The sequence below is a fragment of the Mustela lutreola genome, chromosome 1 (genome assembly GCF_030435805.1).
Source record: "Mustela lutreola isolate mMusLut2 chromosome 1, mMusLut2.pri, whole genome shotgun sequence".
NCBI classification, from domain to species: Eukaryota; Metazoa; Chordata; class Mammalia; order Carnivora; family Mustelidae; genus Mustela; species Mustela lutreola.
The window spans coordinates 191,173,603-191,191,339 of record NC_081290.1 but is presented as its reverse complement, the minus strand read 5'-3'; positions in this window follow the sequence as shown (position 1 = coordinate 191,191,339).

Genomic DNA, 17,737 nt, shown 5'->3' with positions numbered 1-17,737 from the left:
AGGCTCCCCGCTGAGCAGAGAGCTCGACGCGGGACTCGATCCCAGGACTCTGAGATCATGACCTGAGCCGAAGGCAGTGGCTTAACCCACTGAGCCACCCAGGCGCCCTGGAAGTTTGTATCTTTAGACCACTTTCACCCATCCCCTCTGCTCCTTACCATTATAACTTTTCCATTCAACAGTGTATTAGAAGTCCTAGCTAACATAATCACTTAAGAAAAAGAAATAAAGGATATGTTGTTTTGAAGGGAAGATCCAAAATGGCCTTTATTTATAGCCAACATGATTTTTTTTTTTCTTAGAAAATCTTAAGGAGCCCATAAAAAAGCTAGGGTACTAGAACTAATAAGTGAGTTCAGAAAGGTTGAAGTATCCAAATTCAATTTAGAAAAATTAGTTGTATTTCTTTATATTAGAAATTAACAACTGGAAAACTTAAATTGAAAATAGCATTTAAAATAGCATAAAAATGTGAAGTACTTAGGGACAAATTAGCAAAATGTATACAGCCTGCTGAAAACTACAGACTATTGGTTGCAAAAATTAAAGAAGTTCTAAATAGAGAGATATGCCATGTATGTGGACAGAATACTTGATATTGGTAAGATGTCTATTCTCCCAAACTGAACTACAGATTTAATGTACTCCTAGCCAAACTCCCAGCAGGTGTTTTGAGAAACTAACAAGCCAATTCTAAAATTCATATGGAAATGCAAAGGATTATAATAGTTAAAAAATATATATGAAAAGCAAAGAACAAGGTTGGAGGAATTACTACCTGGTTTCAAGACTTACAGTGAAATTATAGTAATTAATATAGTGTAGTATGGTACAGAGGAGACATTTAGATCAGTGGAACAGAACAGAGAGTTCAGAAACAGACTTACACATAAATGGTTAATTGATTTTTCACAAAGGTAATTTAGTGGGGGAAATGACAGTCTTTTCAACAAATAGTTGCAGAAATAGCTAAATGTCCAAAAAACAAAAACAAAACCAAAAACCCCAAAACAAACAAACAAAAAGAAACCTCATCTTGTCTTATACCATAAACAATTAACTTGATTGTTAGGATCAAAGACCTAAAATCTTTGTGATTTAGATAGGACACAGAAAGCCCAAATCTTACAAGGAAAAAAACCCCAATATATTGGATTTATCAAAATGAAAACCTTTTGCTTTTTAAAAGGCACATTTAAAAAATCATAAGGAGTGGGGGAGGAGCAAGATGGTGGAGGAGCAGGAGACGTAAATATTGGGTCCCAGGAGTTGAGCTAGATGGTTATCAAACCATTCCGAACACTGACAAAGTCAACAGGAGACTGAAGAGAAGAGCAGCAATTCTAGGAACAGAAAAGCGACCACTTTCTGGAAGATAGAACATGCGGAGTAATGAATCCAAGGTGATATATGGGAAAATAGACCATGGAGGGAAGGGCCGGCTCCTGGCAAGCAGTAGAGCCCTGGAGCACAAAATTGGAACTTTTAGAACCCTGCTCCTATGAGGGATATCGCTCCAGAGGCTAAGCGGGGGTGGAGTCGTTGCAGGGACAGTGTGGTCTCAGGACCTGCAGGGTCACAGAAAGACCGGGGGTCTTTTGGGATACAGTTTCTTCTAACAGATCAAAATATACCCTAAATCTAGTGCATGGCTTTGTTCTGAGTGCAGCCGAGCTGCCAGGTATCAGAGCAGGGAAGCCGACTACAGGGATGGAGCCGAGGAGGGGCTCTCAGCTCAGGATTCCTTAAACTATGATCCAAGGCACAGTCAGGCCACTGTTCTTCAAGCAGGGACCCCACAAGTGGCAGATCCCGGAACACCCCCTCCTTCCTCCTCTGGGAAGAGTGGCGTGGGAGTGTGCGGTAAGAATCTGCTGGGTTTCAAGGCTCCAAACGGGACCATATATCAGAGATAGAAACGCTCTGTCACTGGCTGGGTGAGCTCAGAGTGCGTCGGGAGACCAGGGAGATGGGAAGGATTGACTGTTTTTCTCTGAGGGCACACTGAGAAGTGTGCAACTCTGGGTGAGGCACACTCCTCACTCTGAGTGAGGCACAATCAGCACCTCTGGGGCAGGAGAGTGGGAGGCCGCCATCTTCATTCCCGTCCTCCACAGCTCTATGGAAAGTGTTCAGGGAAAAAAAGTTCCCTAGAGCGAACCCCAGCAGATTACTTAGCCCAGTCCCTGGCAAGGGTGGTGCAATTCTGCCTCTGGCAAAGACATTTGAGAATCACTGCCACAGGCCCCTCTCCCAGAAGATGGGCAAAAAACATCCAGCCAAGACCAAGTTCAATGAAATCAATGAGAACTGCTGAACTCCTGACATAGGGGAAAGCAACACATAGAATTCATGAGTTTTTCCCCCCATGATTCATTAGTCTTTCAAAGTTAGATTTTATAAATTTTATTTTTTTCTTATTCTATTTTTGAAAATTTTTCCTCTTTCCTATTTTAACCTTTTTAAACTATTTTATCTTATCAATACCTTTTAAAAAAATCTTTTAAAATTTTCATCATTATAGTCATATTCTATCCCTTCACTGTATTTAACTTTATTTCTTGTGTACACATAGGTTTTTCTTTCTTTAAAATTTTGGGATACAGTTTCTTCTAACAGATCAAAATATACCCTAAATCTAGTGCATGGCTTTGTTCTAGTCTCCAACCTGATCACATTCTTTCCTCTTCCCCCCCCTTTTTTTTTCAACCAACTTCTTAACAATTCCCATCTTAGAATCTTTTTAAATTTTCATCTTTACAGTCATATTCCATGCCTTCATCATGTTTACCCTTATTTTTGTATATATATGTTTTCATTAAAGTTTTGGGATGTAGTTTCTTCTAATGACCAAAATACACCCCATATCAAGTGTGGCTCTGTTCTACTCACCAGTCTAATATACATATATGTTTTTATTTCTCCTTTTTTCTCTCTCCGGTTTCAGGTTTGGGTCTCTTCCAATTTGGTTAATGTGTATTTTTCTGGGGTCATTGTTACCCTTTTAGTATTTTGTTCTCTCATTCATCTATTCTTATCTGTATAAAATGACGAGGCACAAAGACTCACCTCAAAAAAAGAACAAGAGGCAATACTGACAGCTAGGGACCTAATCAATATAGACATTAATAAGATGTCAGAACTAGAATTCAGAATGACAGTTATCAAGGTGCTAGCTGGGCTTAAAAAAAGCTTAGAAGATATTAGAGAATCCCTTTCTGGAAAACAAAATCTCTTTCTGGAGAAATAAAAGAACAAAAATCTAACCAAGTTGAAATTAAAAAAAAGCTATTAATGAGGTGCAATAAAGAAAACAAAACGGAGGCTCTTACTGTTAGGATAAAGGAGGCAGAAGAGAGAATTAGTGATAGAAGACCAAATGATGGAGAATAAAGAAGCTGAGAAAAAGAGAGATAAGCAACTATTGGACCATGAGGGGAGAATTCGAGAGATAAGTGATACCATAAGATGAAAAAATATTAGAATAATTAGGATCCCAGAAGAAGAACAAGGGGCGGAAGGTATATTGGAGGAAATTGTAGCACAGAACTTCCCTAATCTGGTGAAGGGAACAAGCACCAAAATCCAGGAGGCACAGAGAACCTCCCTCAAAATAAATAAAAATAGGTCAAAAACCCATCATCTAGTAGTAGAACTTACAAGTCTCTGTGACAAAGAGAAAATCCTAAAGGCAGCTTGGGATAAGAGGTGTGTAACATACACCAGTAGAAATATTAGATTGGCAGCAGACCTATCCACAGAGACCTGGCAGACCAGAAAGGACTGGCATGTTATATTCAGAGCACTAAATGAGAAAAATATGTAGCCAAGAATATTACATTCAGCTAGGCTGTCATTGAAAATAGAAAGAAAGATAAACAGCTTCCAGGACAAACAAAAACTAAAAGAATTTGCAAACATCAAGCCAGTCCTACAGGAAATATTGAAAGGGATCCTCTAAGTAAAGAGAGAACCTATAAGTAACAGACCAGAAAGGAACAGAGACAATATACAGTAACAGTCACCTTATAGGCAATACAATGACACTAAATATATATCTTTTACCAATTACTCTGAATGAAAATGGGCTAAATGCCCTAATCAAAAGACACAGGGTACTGAAATGGATGAAAAAAACAAGACCCATCGATATACTGTCTGTAAGAAGCTCATTTTAGAACCAAAGACACTTCCAGATTTAAAGTGAAGGGGTGGAAAAAAAATTACCATGCTAATGGACATCAAAAGAAAGCTGGGGTGGCAATCTTTATATCAGATTAAATTAGATTTTAAGCCAAAGACTATAATAAGAGATGAACAAGGACACAATGTCATGCTTAAAGGGTCTGTCCAACCATAAGATCTAGAAGTCCTAGCCTCAGCAATCAGACAACAAAAAGAAATAAAAGGCATCCGAGTTGGCAAAGAAGAAGTCAAACTCTCACTCTTTGCAGATGATATGATACTTCATGTGGAAAACCCAAAAGCCTCCACTCCAAAACATACAGGAATTCAGTGAAGTGTCGGAATATAAAATCAATGCACAGAAATCAGTTGCATTTCTCTATACACCAACAGCAAGACAGAAGAAAAAGAAATTAAGGAGTCAATTCTATTTATAATTGCACCCAAAACCATAAGATACCTAGGAATAAACCTAACCAAAGAGGCAAAGAATCTGTACTCAGAAAACTAGAAAGTACTCATGAAAGAAATTAAGGAAGACAAAAAGAAAGGGAAAAATGTTCCATGCTCATAAATTGGAAAATATTGTGAAAATGTCTATGCTACCTAAAGCAATCTACCTACACATTTAGTGCAATCCCTATCAAAATACTATCAATTTTTTTCCAAAGAAATGGAACAAATATCCTAAAATTTATATGGAACCAGAAAATACCTGTATAGCCAGAGGAATGTTGAAAATATTGAAAAAGAAAACTGAAATTGGCGACATCACAATTCCAGACTTCAGGCTCTATTACCAAGCTGTAATCATCAACACAGTAACGTACTGGCACAAAAACAGACACATAGATCAGTGGAAGAGAATAGAGAACCCAGAAATGGACCCTCAATTCTATGGCCAACTAATCTTCGACAAAGCAGGTAAGAATGTTCAACGGAAAAAAGACAGTATCTTCAGCGAATGGTGTTGGGAAAATTGGATAGCCACACGCAGAAGAATGAAAGTGGACCATTTCCTTACACCATACACAAAAATAGACTCAAAATGGATGAAAGACCTCAATGTGAGACAGGAATCCATCAAAATCCTTGAGGAGAACACAGGCAGCAACCTCTTCGACCTCAGCTGCAGCAACTTCTTCCTAGAAACATTGCCAAAAGCAAGGGAAGCAAGGGCAAAAAGGAACTATTGGGACTTCATCAAGATCAAAAGCTTTTGCATAGCAAAGAAAACAGTCAACCAAATCAAAAGACAACTGACAGAATGGGAGAAGATATTCATAAAAGACATATCAGATAAAGGGCTAGTATCCAAAATCTATAAAGAATTTATCAAACTCAACACCCAAAGAAGAAATAATCCAATCCAGAAATGGGCAGAAGACATGAACAGACATTTCTGCAAAGAAGACATGCAAATGGCCAACAGACACAGGAAAAAGTGCTCAATATCACTGAGCATCAGGGAAATACAAATCAAAACCACAGTGAGATACCACCTCACACCAGTCAGAATGGCTAAAATTAACCAGTCAGGAAATGACAGATGCTGGTGAGGTTGCAGAGAAAGGGGAACCTTTCTGCACTCTTGGTGGGAATGCAAGCTGGTGCAGCCACTCTGGAAAACAGGATGGAGCTTCTTCAAAAAGTTGAAAATAGAGCTACACTACGACTCAGCAATCACACTACTGGGTTTTTACCCTAAAGATACAAATGCAGTGATCTGAAGGGACATGTGTACCCCAATGCTTATAGCAGCAATGTCCATAATAGCCAAACTATTGTGTAAAGAACCTAGATGTCCATCAACAGATGAATGGATAAAGAAGATGTGGTGTATATCTATAATGGAATGCTATGCAGCCATCAAAACCCCCAAATCTTGCCATTTGCAACGATGTGGATGGAGCTAAAGGGTATTATGGTAAGCAAAATAAGTCAATTAGAGAAGACAATTATCATATATCTCTCTGATATGAGGAATTTGAGAGGCAGGGTGGGGGCAGGTCATGGGAGGAAGGGAGGAAAAAATGAAACAAGTTGGGACTGGGGAGGGGGAGAAGATGTAAGAGACTCTTAATCTCAGGAGGTGCTGGAGGTGGTGGGGGAAGGATAGGGTGGCTGGGTTATGGACATTGGGGAGGGTTTGTCCTATGGTGAGTGCTGTGAATTATGTAAGGCTGATGGTTCATAGACCTGTACCCCTGAAGCAAATAATACATTATGTGTTAATAAAATTTTAAAAACTGGTAAGGCAAGCGGCAGTGGGGTAATAACTATTTGCAACATGTACCTGATAAATGACTTGGCTCCAGAGTATTTAAAAAAAAAAATCTCCCCACTTAATAAGAAGATAAACTACCTGATTAAAAACTGGACAAAAGATTTAGAAAAACATTTCATTGATAGATATAAACAAATGACAAATAAGCACATGAAAAGACATTCAATGTCACTCATCCCTGGATAGACATATATTAAAATTAAAGAGATATCACTATACCACCACTAGAATAGCTAAGATTTTAAAAGACTGATTCTATCACGTGTTGGCAAGATGAGGAGCAACTGGAAGTTGTATAAGTTTATGGGAATGCAAAATGGCATAGTCACTTTGGAAACCAGTTTGCTAGTTAATTATAAAGTTAAATATACTCTTCTCTCTCACAACCCTGAGATTAAGACCTGAGCTGAGATCAAGAGTCAGGGGCTTAACCAACTGAGCCACCCAGGGGCTCCTGAAGTTAAACATATTCTTATTATATGACCCAAAGAACCCACTCCTAGGTATTTACCCAGGGGAAATAAAAATAAACACACAAAGGAATTTGTGTAAATATTCACAGCAGCTTTATCTATATTAGCTGCAAATGCAAACACCTAGATGTCCATCAGGTGGTGAGGGATAAATAAATTGTGGGTTATCCATGCAATGGCATACTATTCATGAATAAAAAGGAACTCCTTATATAGGCAACATGAATGAATCTCAAAAACATTATACTGAATGAAAGAATCACACCTAAATGCTTACATACTGCAAGATTCTATTTATACAACATTCTAGAAAAGTTAGGACTGTAGTGTCGCAAAGTAGATTGATGTATCGCAGGGGCTGGGTTGTGGGATTCACTACAAAGGAACATAAGGGAGCTTTTTGGAGTTCTACATCTTGCTTTTTATGGTGGTTCCAAACATCACACTTTTGTTAAAAACTCATTGAATTGTTCCCTTAAAATCAGCGAATCTTATGTGAATTATGCCTTAATAAATCTGATAAGAGGACGCCATTGGGAAAATTAATAGGCAAGCCACAGATTTGGAGAAAATAGTCAGAAAACATATATCTAATAAAGGACTTATTGCCAGAATGTATGAAGAACTCCTATAATTCAATAATAAAAAGGCAAACAACTCTATTAAAAATAGACAACAAACTTGAACAGATCCTTCAGAAAAGAAGATGTGTGAATTCCAATAAACACACAAACCATGGATTGACATCCTTGATCATCAGAGGGATGCACATCACAACCTCTGCACGTGTTCCTCCAACTGAGCCAGCTGGATGCCCCTAGAACGGCTAAGTCTTAAAAGCCTGACAACAACAAATGTTGACAAAGCTGTAGAGCTACTAGAATGCACACATATTGCTGGTGGGAGTGCAAAACAGTGCAACCACTCTGGAAAAAGGTTTGACAGTTCCTTATGAAGTTCAACATACACCTACTCTTTGGGTAATTCTACTCTTAAAAATTCATTTCCTTGTCTGGTCCCTCCTGAGGCTGAGCAGGGCGGACCTAGTTAATGCTGGCCTCCAGTTGATACCATCATTGAGTTTGTCAAATAGGAGGAAATGAACATCAACTTCCAGCAATAAGAAATGTACGAGGTTGGACCTGAAGACCTCAAATTGCATGCTTTTTCTCCGTTGTCTGTGCAGCTTGGGGTTTTTATTGTGTTTATCTAAAGATGTCTCTTTTTAGTAATCAATAAGTGTGTGTGTATGTGCATGTTTAAAGTCTGGTTTTTCTCAATATATCTTTAAAGGTTTTTTTAAAAAATCATTTTATATCTGGTCAAGTTGAGATTTTTTTTAAGAACCTCATTTCTAATTTGTAATAAAAGTTACAGTTAATTAAAAAAAAAGTCAACAAACAGCAAGCACCTGTTAATAAAGATCTTAAGTAATAATAATAATAATAATAATAATAATGATTAAAAAAAGAGATTCATTTGGGCTGGAGGTGGGTAGTGGGATTGACCAAGAAGGAACACGAGAGAATTTTCCCGTGAGTTGGTAACGTACATATTATGACAGGGATGTGGGTTACTTGGATGAAAGATTTATCAACATTTCGCAGCTAATATTTGTACATTTTAATGTATGCAAATTTTTCTAAAAAATAGCAATGTCAATAATAAAAACTGAGTGGGTGAAAATGTAGTGGAAATGCAGAGAATGGCACAGCTTGATCATTGTTGAAGTGGGGTGATGGGAACCTAGGGATCTCAATTAGACTATTATGTTTACATTGTGCATTTTTGAAGTTTTCCATAATAAAAAGTGAAATAAAAGGAAAGGAAAGGATAATTGTGCCTTTCGGGGCTGTTGTGCGTTCATGGGAGACAATGCTGGGGGGAGGGTTTTGTAGGCTGGGAAATACATTTTCACGTGAGCTTTCTCCCATTGATCTGCCCCCCTCTCCCTCTCATTTCCGCACTGGGGTTCTTTTTTTTTTTTTTTTTTTTTTTTAAAGATTTTATTTATTTATTTGACAGAGAGAGATCACAAGTAGGCAGAGAGGCAGGCAGAGTGAGAGGGGGAAGCAGGCTCCCTGCTGAGCAGAGAGCCCGATGCGGGACTCGATCCCAGGACCCTGAGATCATGACCTGAGCCGAAGGCAGAGGCTTAACCCACTGAGCCACCCAGGCGCCCAGCCGCACTGGGGTTCTTGCTCTCTGCTGCATTCCTGTTCTGCTACATCGTTCCTGCTGCCCTCCATCCCTCCTCCCTCCGTTTCCCTTTCTCACCTGCCTGGCTAAACCCCCTTCCTCCGCCCCTGGCTCCCCTTGGCTGCAGTCTGGGTCAGGGTGTTGTCCTGATGCGGAAAAGTGCCCAGCTTTGGGGAGATTATGGAAGGCGCAGCTGCTTTCTCCTCTCTTGCCTCCACAGCCCTGCCACCTCCTGCCTGCCCTGGGAAGAGGCAGGCGGACAGGCTGCCTTTGCCCAGACATGTCTCCTCACCCGGCCTCCCTGAAAACTGTCAGATTTGAGGGGAATTCAAGCCAGGTTCCCAGCCCTGCGCCCCAGTCCATCTCCTTTCCGGAGCCACCCCACCCCACCCCGTCTCCCATCGGGGTAACTGCCTTGTGCTGTGGTTAGCGTTGTTCCCCGACTGTTCCTGCCCCCGACCAGCTGAGTGCCTGGCATGGCTCTGGAACGCCTGCGCTTTAGGGCAGGACATAAGACGCCTGCAGTCCGCTCTCTCTTTTCTTCTGTTCTAACCATCCGTGAACTCAACAGGACTTCACTGAGCACCCACTGCGTACCAAGCACTGACTTAGACACTGGTGGCCATAGACATGGCCCAGAGTGGGTGGAGTGGCAAAGCAGCAGCAGGTGAAACAGCCCCAGGGTGAGTCCTCAGTGGCAGGGCCTTCTGGAAACTTCTGTCTGGTTAGACTTTGAGCGTGAAGAGTGGGACTGGCAAGGAGAGGACTGTTCCCCCACAGGAGCAGCCACAGCACTTGTGCCGCTGCCTGGAATTGGTGGACTCCCAGGTGGTCCGGCTTCCCTGGAGCAGCACAGCACTGGAGTGGGATGGTGCTGAGCTGGTGCTGGGGTGCTCCCCAGTTTGTTCCACATCCTCCTCCCACCAGTTCTCCCTCCAGACAGCCCTCAGGCTAGGTAGTGACTCAGGTGCACCTGACATCAACTTCTTCCCTGTGACTTACGCCTCTGCCTCTGGGGGGTCAGGCGGCCTCCTCTGCTCCCCTTGCCTTTCAGGGGGTGCTCTGGCTTTGGCTCCAGGTCTGGTTCTGCTTAGGGCTCTGTGTCTGGTTCCAGTCCCAGTCCTGACCCCGGATGTGGCTCTGGTTCTGGTTCTGGGTCTAGTTCTGGTGATGGCTGTAGCTACGGGTCTGACTGTGCTGTGAGAGGGGAGTCTGGCTCTGGTTCCAGTTGTGGGCTCAGTCATGCCCACAGGTGAGGCCATCCCCAGGAAGCCAGACCTTGCCAGGGCTGGAAGGGTCCCTCTGAGCTCACAGCCTCCTCCTGGGGAGGGGCCTCCCCCACCCCTGAACCAGGAGAATGGAATAGAGCCTGAAAATACATGGAAGACCTGGAAAGGATTTTTGGACTCCACAGAGGGAGCTGTGCGACTCTAAAATCAGTATTCTGCAGAGTTCAAAACCCATTTCTGTTATTTATTAACCTTGTGACCTTTGGCAAGTGACTTAACCTCTCTGTGTCTCAGTTTCCTCCTCTGGAACATGGGGAGAATGAAAGTCCCCGCGTTGTGAGATTATGGGAGTACTGAGTGAGCTGATCGATGTTCGGGGCTGAACACAGTGCCTACTACATAGTAAATGTTTAATAAACAATGATAGGAATACTAGTTATTTATATTACTCTGTCCCATGGACAGATGAGTGACCTTTGTTTGCCATACACTGGGGAGTTTTTACAGGGATCGATTACCTCCCTCTGTGGGGTGAGAGACCCTGCAGACTAGCGGGGGGGAGGTGCCCTCCATCATCCTCAGGTTTTTTGGGGGGAAATGTTCAGGTTTGGCAGCTGGGGTGTCTGCATGACCAGTTCTCAGTCTTAATTTCCTTGTTGGTAAGATTGGGATAATGCTATCTCACTGGTTAGTAGGCAAGATTGGTGTGGCATGGATGGTTGGCACAGGTCTGAGTCCCAGCTCTGCTGTGTGACTCTAGGCAAATTGCTTCACCTCTCTGGGCCTCTATTTCTTGTGTCCTCAGCTGCACCATGTACCATATACCACGGAGAGTTGTGAAATTAGGGATAATTGTGCAATGTGCGGGGCAGAGAGTCTGCCCTAGTTAGAAATAGTAGCTGGTGGGGCGCCTGGGTGGCTCAGTGGGTTAAGCCGCTGCCTTCGGCTCAGGTCATGATCTCAGGGTCCTGGGATCGAGTCCCGCATCGGGCTCTCTGCTCAGCAGGGAGCCTGCTTCCCTCCCTCTCTCTCTCTGCCTGCCTCTCTATCTACTTGTGATTTCTCTCTGTCAAATAAATGAATGGAATCTTTAAAAAAAAAAAAAAGAAATAGTAGCTGGTATCATTACTGATATTGGAGATCGGGAAGAAGCTCAGGGGTCTGGGAGGGGACTGGGCATGTCTACATGCTTCTTGGAAGAGAGAGCTACCTCCTGCAACCTCAGGATGAAAAGTGCATTTTATTTTCCTTAATGTCTTTCTGAGATGTTAGCACTGCCGGGACCTGGGCAGGTTTGGGTTGAATGTGCATGGGAGGGGGATGGGGAAGGCAGGTGCCTTCTGAGGTCTTGGGAGCAGCTCAGGGCACAGACTTCTTTTGATCACCGTCCCTGCTCTGTGGGGTTTGAACTGATTGACCCCCTCCTAACCTCTGGGCCGGCCTCACCACACCTGTTCAGTCTGCTCTCAGGTTTTTCTTTTCCTTCTAGCTTTCACAATTCTGGGGAAATTAGTTTCCAGAAATCAAACAACAGGGAGGAAACCCAGAGGTCACCCAATCCATGGCCAACCACAAGGCGAGTCTGCAAATCACTCTCCCAGCCACCCCTCCCCCAACTTCTAAGGGAGTAGATGTTAGCCTAGGGGAGACAGACACCCCACTGTCCAACTGCAGTCCCTTTAGCTGTGCTATGCGTCTGGTTCCTCTTGTTTGCCCTCTGGAGAAGGGGAGAGAAGCTGGCCAGCCAGCACCCACATCCAAATAACCCTCCCTGGTTAAGAAGGGTGTTATTAAGCCACCCATCTCCAGGCTAAATAATCCCAGCGCCTTCACCCTTTCCTCTCCGGTTGTGTTTTCCAAGTCTTTAATTATTTTCATTGCCCTTCTCTGTGGGGTGCAACCCTATAATCATAGAATTTCAGAGCTGGAAGGTACCTGGGAGATGCAACACGGGGCAGAGCCAGGCACAGAGGCTTAAAGACCTCGCCTCACCCAGGCTGGGGGGAGACGGGAAGGAAGCCCAGGGTCCCCTAGACAGCTACCCGCCCCCCACCCCGTTCCTCCTCCAGCAGAGGAAAGCCCTCTCTGCTTACGTTTCCTTAAACAGAAACTTGTCGAGCTGTTCTTGTGAGCCGGGCATCATCTGGGCATTTTCACAAATCTCACCTCCTAAATCGCTCAGCAGTCCTGCCAAGGAGCTGTGACTGGCCTCATTTTGTAGGCCAGGAAATTAAGAGATTAAGTAACTTGCCCAGATTCACACACCGAGAGAGTCCCAGGGCTCCTCCACCCAAACCCTGCCCCCCCCATCCCACATGCTACTTTCACCCCAACCCGGCTGCACCCCCAGACAGCCGACACCCTCAGGCCCTGATGGAGGGGCCCTTCTCATGAGAAGCCTCTCGAAGCCCCCAGGAGACCAGAGCCAGGCTATAGTAGGACTCAGCCGGGATTTCACAGAAAAACAGAACCTACAGGATAATATATTTATATAAAGAGATTCATTCAAGGAATTGGCTCATTTAATCGTGGAAGCTGGTTAAATCCCAAATCCAGAGGGCTAGCTGGCAGGTTGGAGAGACAGGCCGGAGCTGCTGATACGGTTTTGAGGCAGAATTTCTTCTCCTCCAGGAAACCTCAGTTTTGACTCTTAAGTCCTGTCAACTGATACAATGAGGCCCAACCACTTTATAGAGGATAATCTTCACTTAAAGTCAACTGACTATAGGTATTAACCACGTCAACAAAATCCCTTCACAGCAACACCTGGATTAGTGTTTGATTAAATAACTGGGTATTAGAGCTCCACCAGGCTGACACATAAAGCTAATGGTCACACCCTCCTTTATGGGTGTCGATGGGGAGCCTCGGGAAGAAGTCGGCCTGATCCAGTGGGCCTTTTCCAGAGTCTGGGCGAGTGTTGGGTAGGTGCCAAGCCAGGGGACATTGGGATGGCGGATCCCTCTGTGGCCCTCCCCATTCTGAAGGGGTCCTCAGTCAGGGTTATGTCACCAGACCCAGGCCTGACCACCGGCCCCTGGTGAGGCCCCTCCTTGCTTCTGCTAACTTGAGAGCTACAGTTAAGACCCAGTGTCTTTTCAGGGGGCAAAAGGCCTGGAAGGAGCAAAGGAGGGGCCCTTGGAGTAGGAGGAAGGGTAAGCAGACTGTTGCTTGCATCCCGAAGACCCAGTGGGCCAATAGCCCTTGAAGGCAGAGACAGTGGCTCATTTCTTCTGCACCCCAGGCTGGCACCTGCTCCTTCCCCTTCCATTGCCCCCTCCCCCACAGGTGGAGGCCTGGAATCACATAAACAGGTAGAAATCGGTCCTTTTTTTAAAGTTCTTCTAAGGAGAGAGATTGAAAGCGGGAGTAGTACCACCCAATCTAGAGACTTCTTCTTAATGTACAGTCTACCCTTCAATTTCAGGATAAACCCCACACTATGAGGATAGCAGAAATGAGAAAGTGAGACCTCCGGAGTTTTCTTACTGCTGTAAAGTTTTGAACCACCGCAGACTTCTTGTTGCTCTTTGCAACTAGAAGTCCTCTAGGACAGAGAGGCTAGAAAGTCAAAAGAGCCAGAGAAGTACTCAGACTGGACTAGATCCGTCCCCTCCTGGATACGGTGGCCCCTTATCTTGTCCTTTGCTGTGCTGGAGGATCTGTTCCTCATCGATAACAGCCTTCCTTATAGAATACTTAAGTTAGACTCCAAGAAGAACTTCCAGCAGGGAACAGTCCCCCAGCGTGCCGGGGATGGCTGAAGGGGGTTGGGGAAGTCTCCTCCCTGGCGAGTCCTTCAGAGGACGTTTCTAGACACAGTCTTGTTCAGAGGCAGTGGCTCCCGCCCAACCCTGGGATCCCAAGGAAGCCAGAGGAGTTTCCTCCTCGTCAGGGGTTCCTCCTTTCATCTGAAGGTGATTGGTGATGGAGTGAGGCACTACCTGTGGGTGGATGAGGCCGGATGAGGCCGCGGCACCTGCTGAATCAGGGGAGGCTTCTAGGAGGGGAACAGCTTTGAGATGCCTCATGAAAGAAGCCTGGGCAGAAGCTTGGGGTTGGCTGGTAGGTGGGCGTGGGAGAAAGGGACTCCATGGGGGGTGGCTGGACCTGCCTTGTCTGAAGAGGCCGACTTGGCCCCAGCTCCATCAGGACACATGTCTGGAGGCCACACCTTCCAGCTCTTCTCACCCCGACACCTGCAAGGGCTAGGGTGGGGGCCACAGCCAAATTCCAGCTGCGCCTCGTGTAGGGAGAAGCATCGCAGCTGGAGGGCTTTAGGTGAGGCTGGAGGGTGAACAGGGTAAGATGGGAGATGAGGGACAGAGGGGTTCATGGGATCCCTTCCTTTCAAGGCCTTTAGAAATGAAAACGTTCCTTTGCTGCCAGCCCCCTCTCCCAAGACACGGTGGTGGGTCATTGGCTTCTGGGGGGTTCTTTGCCAGTTTGCACATGACACAGAGGCTTGGCAGGGTACTGGGAAATGTGTATTTTGGGTTTGGAGTTGCAGAGGGGTGGGCCCCGGGCCAGTAAGGTTGAGTGTACTTAGGTCTGTGGATGGGCACAAAGGGCAGAGCTGGAGTCTGGAGGAGCCTGGGGTAGGGGGCGATCACTTCCCATGGATGGTCCTCACTGCCCATCCCAGACCTGACTACTCCGGCGGCTGGAAGTCCTTTCCTCTCGGGTTCAGCCCCCCCGGGCTGATGGGCTTGGGGTACAGTGCAAAGGCTCCAGGAAGCCTGGGAAGGATGTTATTTGTTTGGTTGCTTCCCCTGAGGTCATCTCAGCCCCTGGATTCTGAGGACCCCCAGAAGACTATACCACCCAGCAGACATATGCAGGGAGCAGTCAACCAAGGAAGGGAAGGGTCTGGGCTTCCTGCCCCTCCAGGGTCAGCAGGATCCAAAAGCCAGTCCACTAGCCTTGACTGCAAATTGAGTCAAATAAGTATCTGCTGAGTCACATCAAATACTGCCTCCGACTGGTGGGCAGGATGTCTCCGGGCACAAAAAGGGAGCCCTACTTAGCCTATTGGGAGGGACTGGCCTCTGTCAGTCTGTCCTGGACTGCTCTCTTCTGGGCAGCCCAAACCACTCACACACAGAGGTCTCTCGTTCTCTGTTCACGCCAAACTCAAATGACTGACTCATTGGTCTGTTTTCTCACCGGACAGACTGTAAGCTTCCCAGTGGCGAGGCCTGGGACTCATTCATGGGATCGGTCCCTGTTTAGCACCTGGCACGTGGAAGGAGGCTCAGGAAATCTGTGGGAACGAGTGAATCACGGACGGCGTTGTGTGGTCAGCTAAATGCCTCTAGCAGGACGGAGCTCAGAGCCGGAAGCCATCCTTGGGGGACCCGTGCCGGAGGGAAAGCCTCGTGGAAGAGATAAAATCAATCAACTTGAAATCCCTTGAACCTGTCTTCCTCCCTCAGGACAATCGAGAGCAGCGTTGTAGGGCATCTGTCTTTCCGCCTTCCCTCCTGCTGTCGGTTTATCTCCCTCAATCAGCCCCCAGTGCTCCGTGATAAGCAGGAGCCCGCTCACCCCGGCTTGGGAACCCATAGTGTGGCTCTGTTTCCAGAACTCCTCGTGTTGGAAGCTTGGAAATGGTCAGGGTGGGAGAAATAGGCAAATGCTACAGACCAGTGCTTTTTCACCCTGGACGAGCCAGGGCTAAAATTTGTCAGAACCCTCCCCTACCTACTCCCCACCCCCCCCTCCTTCCTCTTCCGGTCTCTTCTCTTCCCTCCCTCCTTCCCACACATCTTCCTTCTTCCCCTTTCTTTGCAAGGATCGCATCCGTAAGCCAGCGGTCTCCTCCTCCCTCCCAACCCCCATCCATCCTCCATCCCTCCGTCCACAAATGTTTTCTGAGCATCTGCTCTGTGTGGGCCTGTGCCCAAGGCTCAAAGTCTTTGCCCTGACTTCAGGAAGACAGGTGCATGGATTCTAAGGAATAGCAGAGACGCCCCTAGAGCAGGATCACAGGCTCAGCCAGCGTCGCTGTGGATCCAGAACCAGAACCCTCTGGAGTTTCTCTCCTGCTCTTCTCTTTTCTTCTTTTCTTTTCTTTTTTCTTTTCTTTCTTGATATTCCTTTTATTTATTTGAGAGAGATCACGAGAGCAAGCACAAGCGAGGTACAGGGAGAGGGACAAGCAGGCTCCCCACTGAGCAGAGAACCTGATTCGGGGATCAATCCCAGGACCCTGAAATCGTGACCTGAGCTGAAAGCAGACTGTTAGCAGACTGAGCCAGGCATGTACCCCACCCTGCCTTCCTTTTCATAGGCTGTTCTCATAGGAAGAGGGTGGGGGGGGGGTAGAGGAGACGTTATCGGGGGAAGAGACGTTATCGTGGGGCATCTCCCCACCCAACAGACCAGTATCTCTCTTGCTCTCCCTCTCCCTCCACACCTCAAGCAAGAGCCTATGGGAATTAGGCCTGAGTTTTGGAGAAAGGGTTCTCCACCCCAGAAGGCCCCAGGAGTTCCTAGTCAACTTGCCAGTGTGTACAAACAAGGGGGGGCTTAGTGGGGGTCTGGGGACACCACCACCGTGAAGCCAACTCGCTTTGCCTCCAGCACCCCCGACACCTCTTCTTAAAACTCTGGCTGCTCTGTGAAAAGCTTGTCTGCTCCTGCTTCCAGGGGCTGTTGTCACCAAGGATTAGCGAGTTCAGCCTAGTGAGCCAAAGGGGCAGGGATCCCAGAACTTGACCTGGATGGTAGGGGAGGAAGGGAAACTTCCCTCCACACAGCCCACAGCCTGCCGCCCCAGCTGGGCCCCATCCAGCCCTTTCCTCGATGGGGGCATTGGCTCCCCAGGACCATGGCAGTGGGTTGAAGCCAGAGGCGATGAGGTGGTCTGTCTTGGCAAGAGCAGAGGGTTCGGTGTTCCTGAGGGGTCAGAGGGCGAAAGCGGCAGGAGCGGTTTTTTCCCACTTTTGTTCTCTGAGGTCTGTATGTATGCGATTGTCAAAGTCCAACAGCTGGCCTCTGAGGTGATCAGAGTGCTACACTTCACCAGTGGCTTGTCGGAGGGTGTCGCCTGTGGCCTGGCCCAGAGAGGACAGGCGGATTTTCTCCTGAGTCACACAGCAAAACTGCTGTGGAGACGGAAGGGAGGGAAGTGTTTGGGCCCTGGGGCCTCCGCCGCCCGGCCTGCCGCTGCCTGCATTCCCCTCATTACTGTTGCTCTGTCCTTTCGGTCCAAACAGGTTCTGACCTGCTCGGAAGGCAGTAACAGAAGGGCCGATAGACACCATATGATTTCACTCCTGTGTGGAATTTAGGAAACAAAACAGACCAGTGAAGGATAAACAAAAAAAAAAAAAAAAAAAGAGAGAGAGAGAGAGAGACAA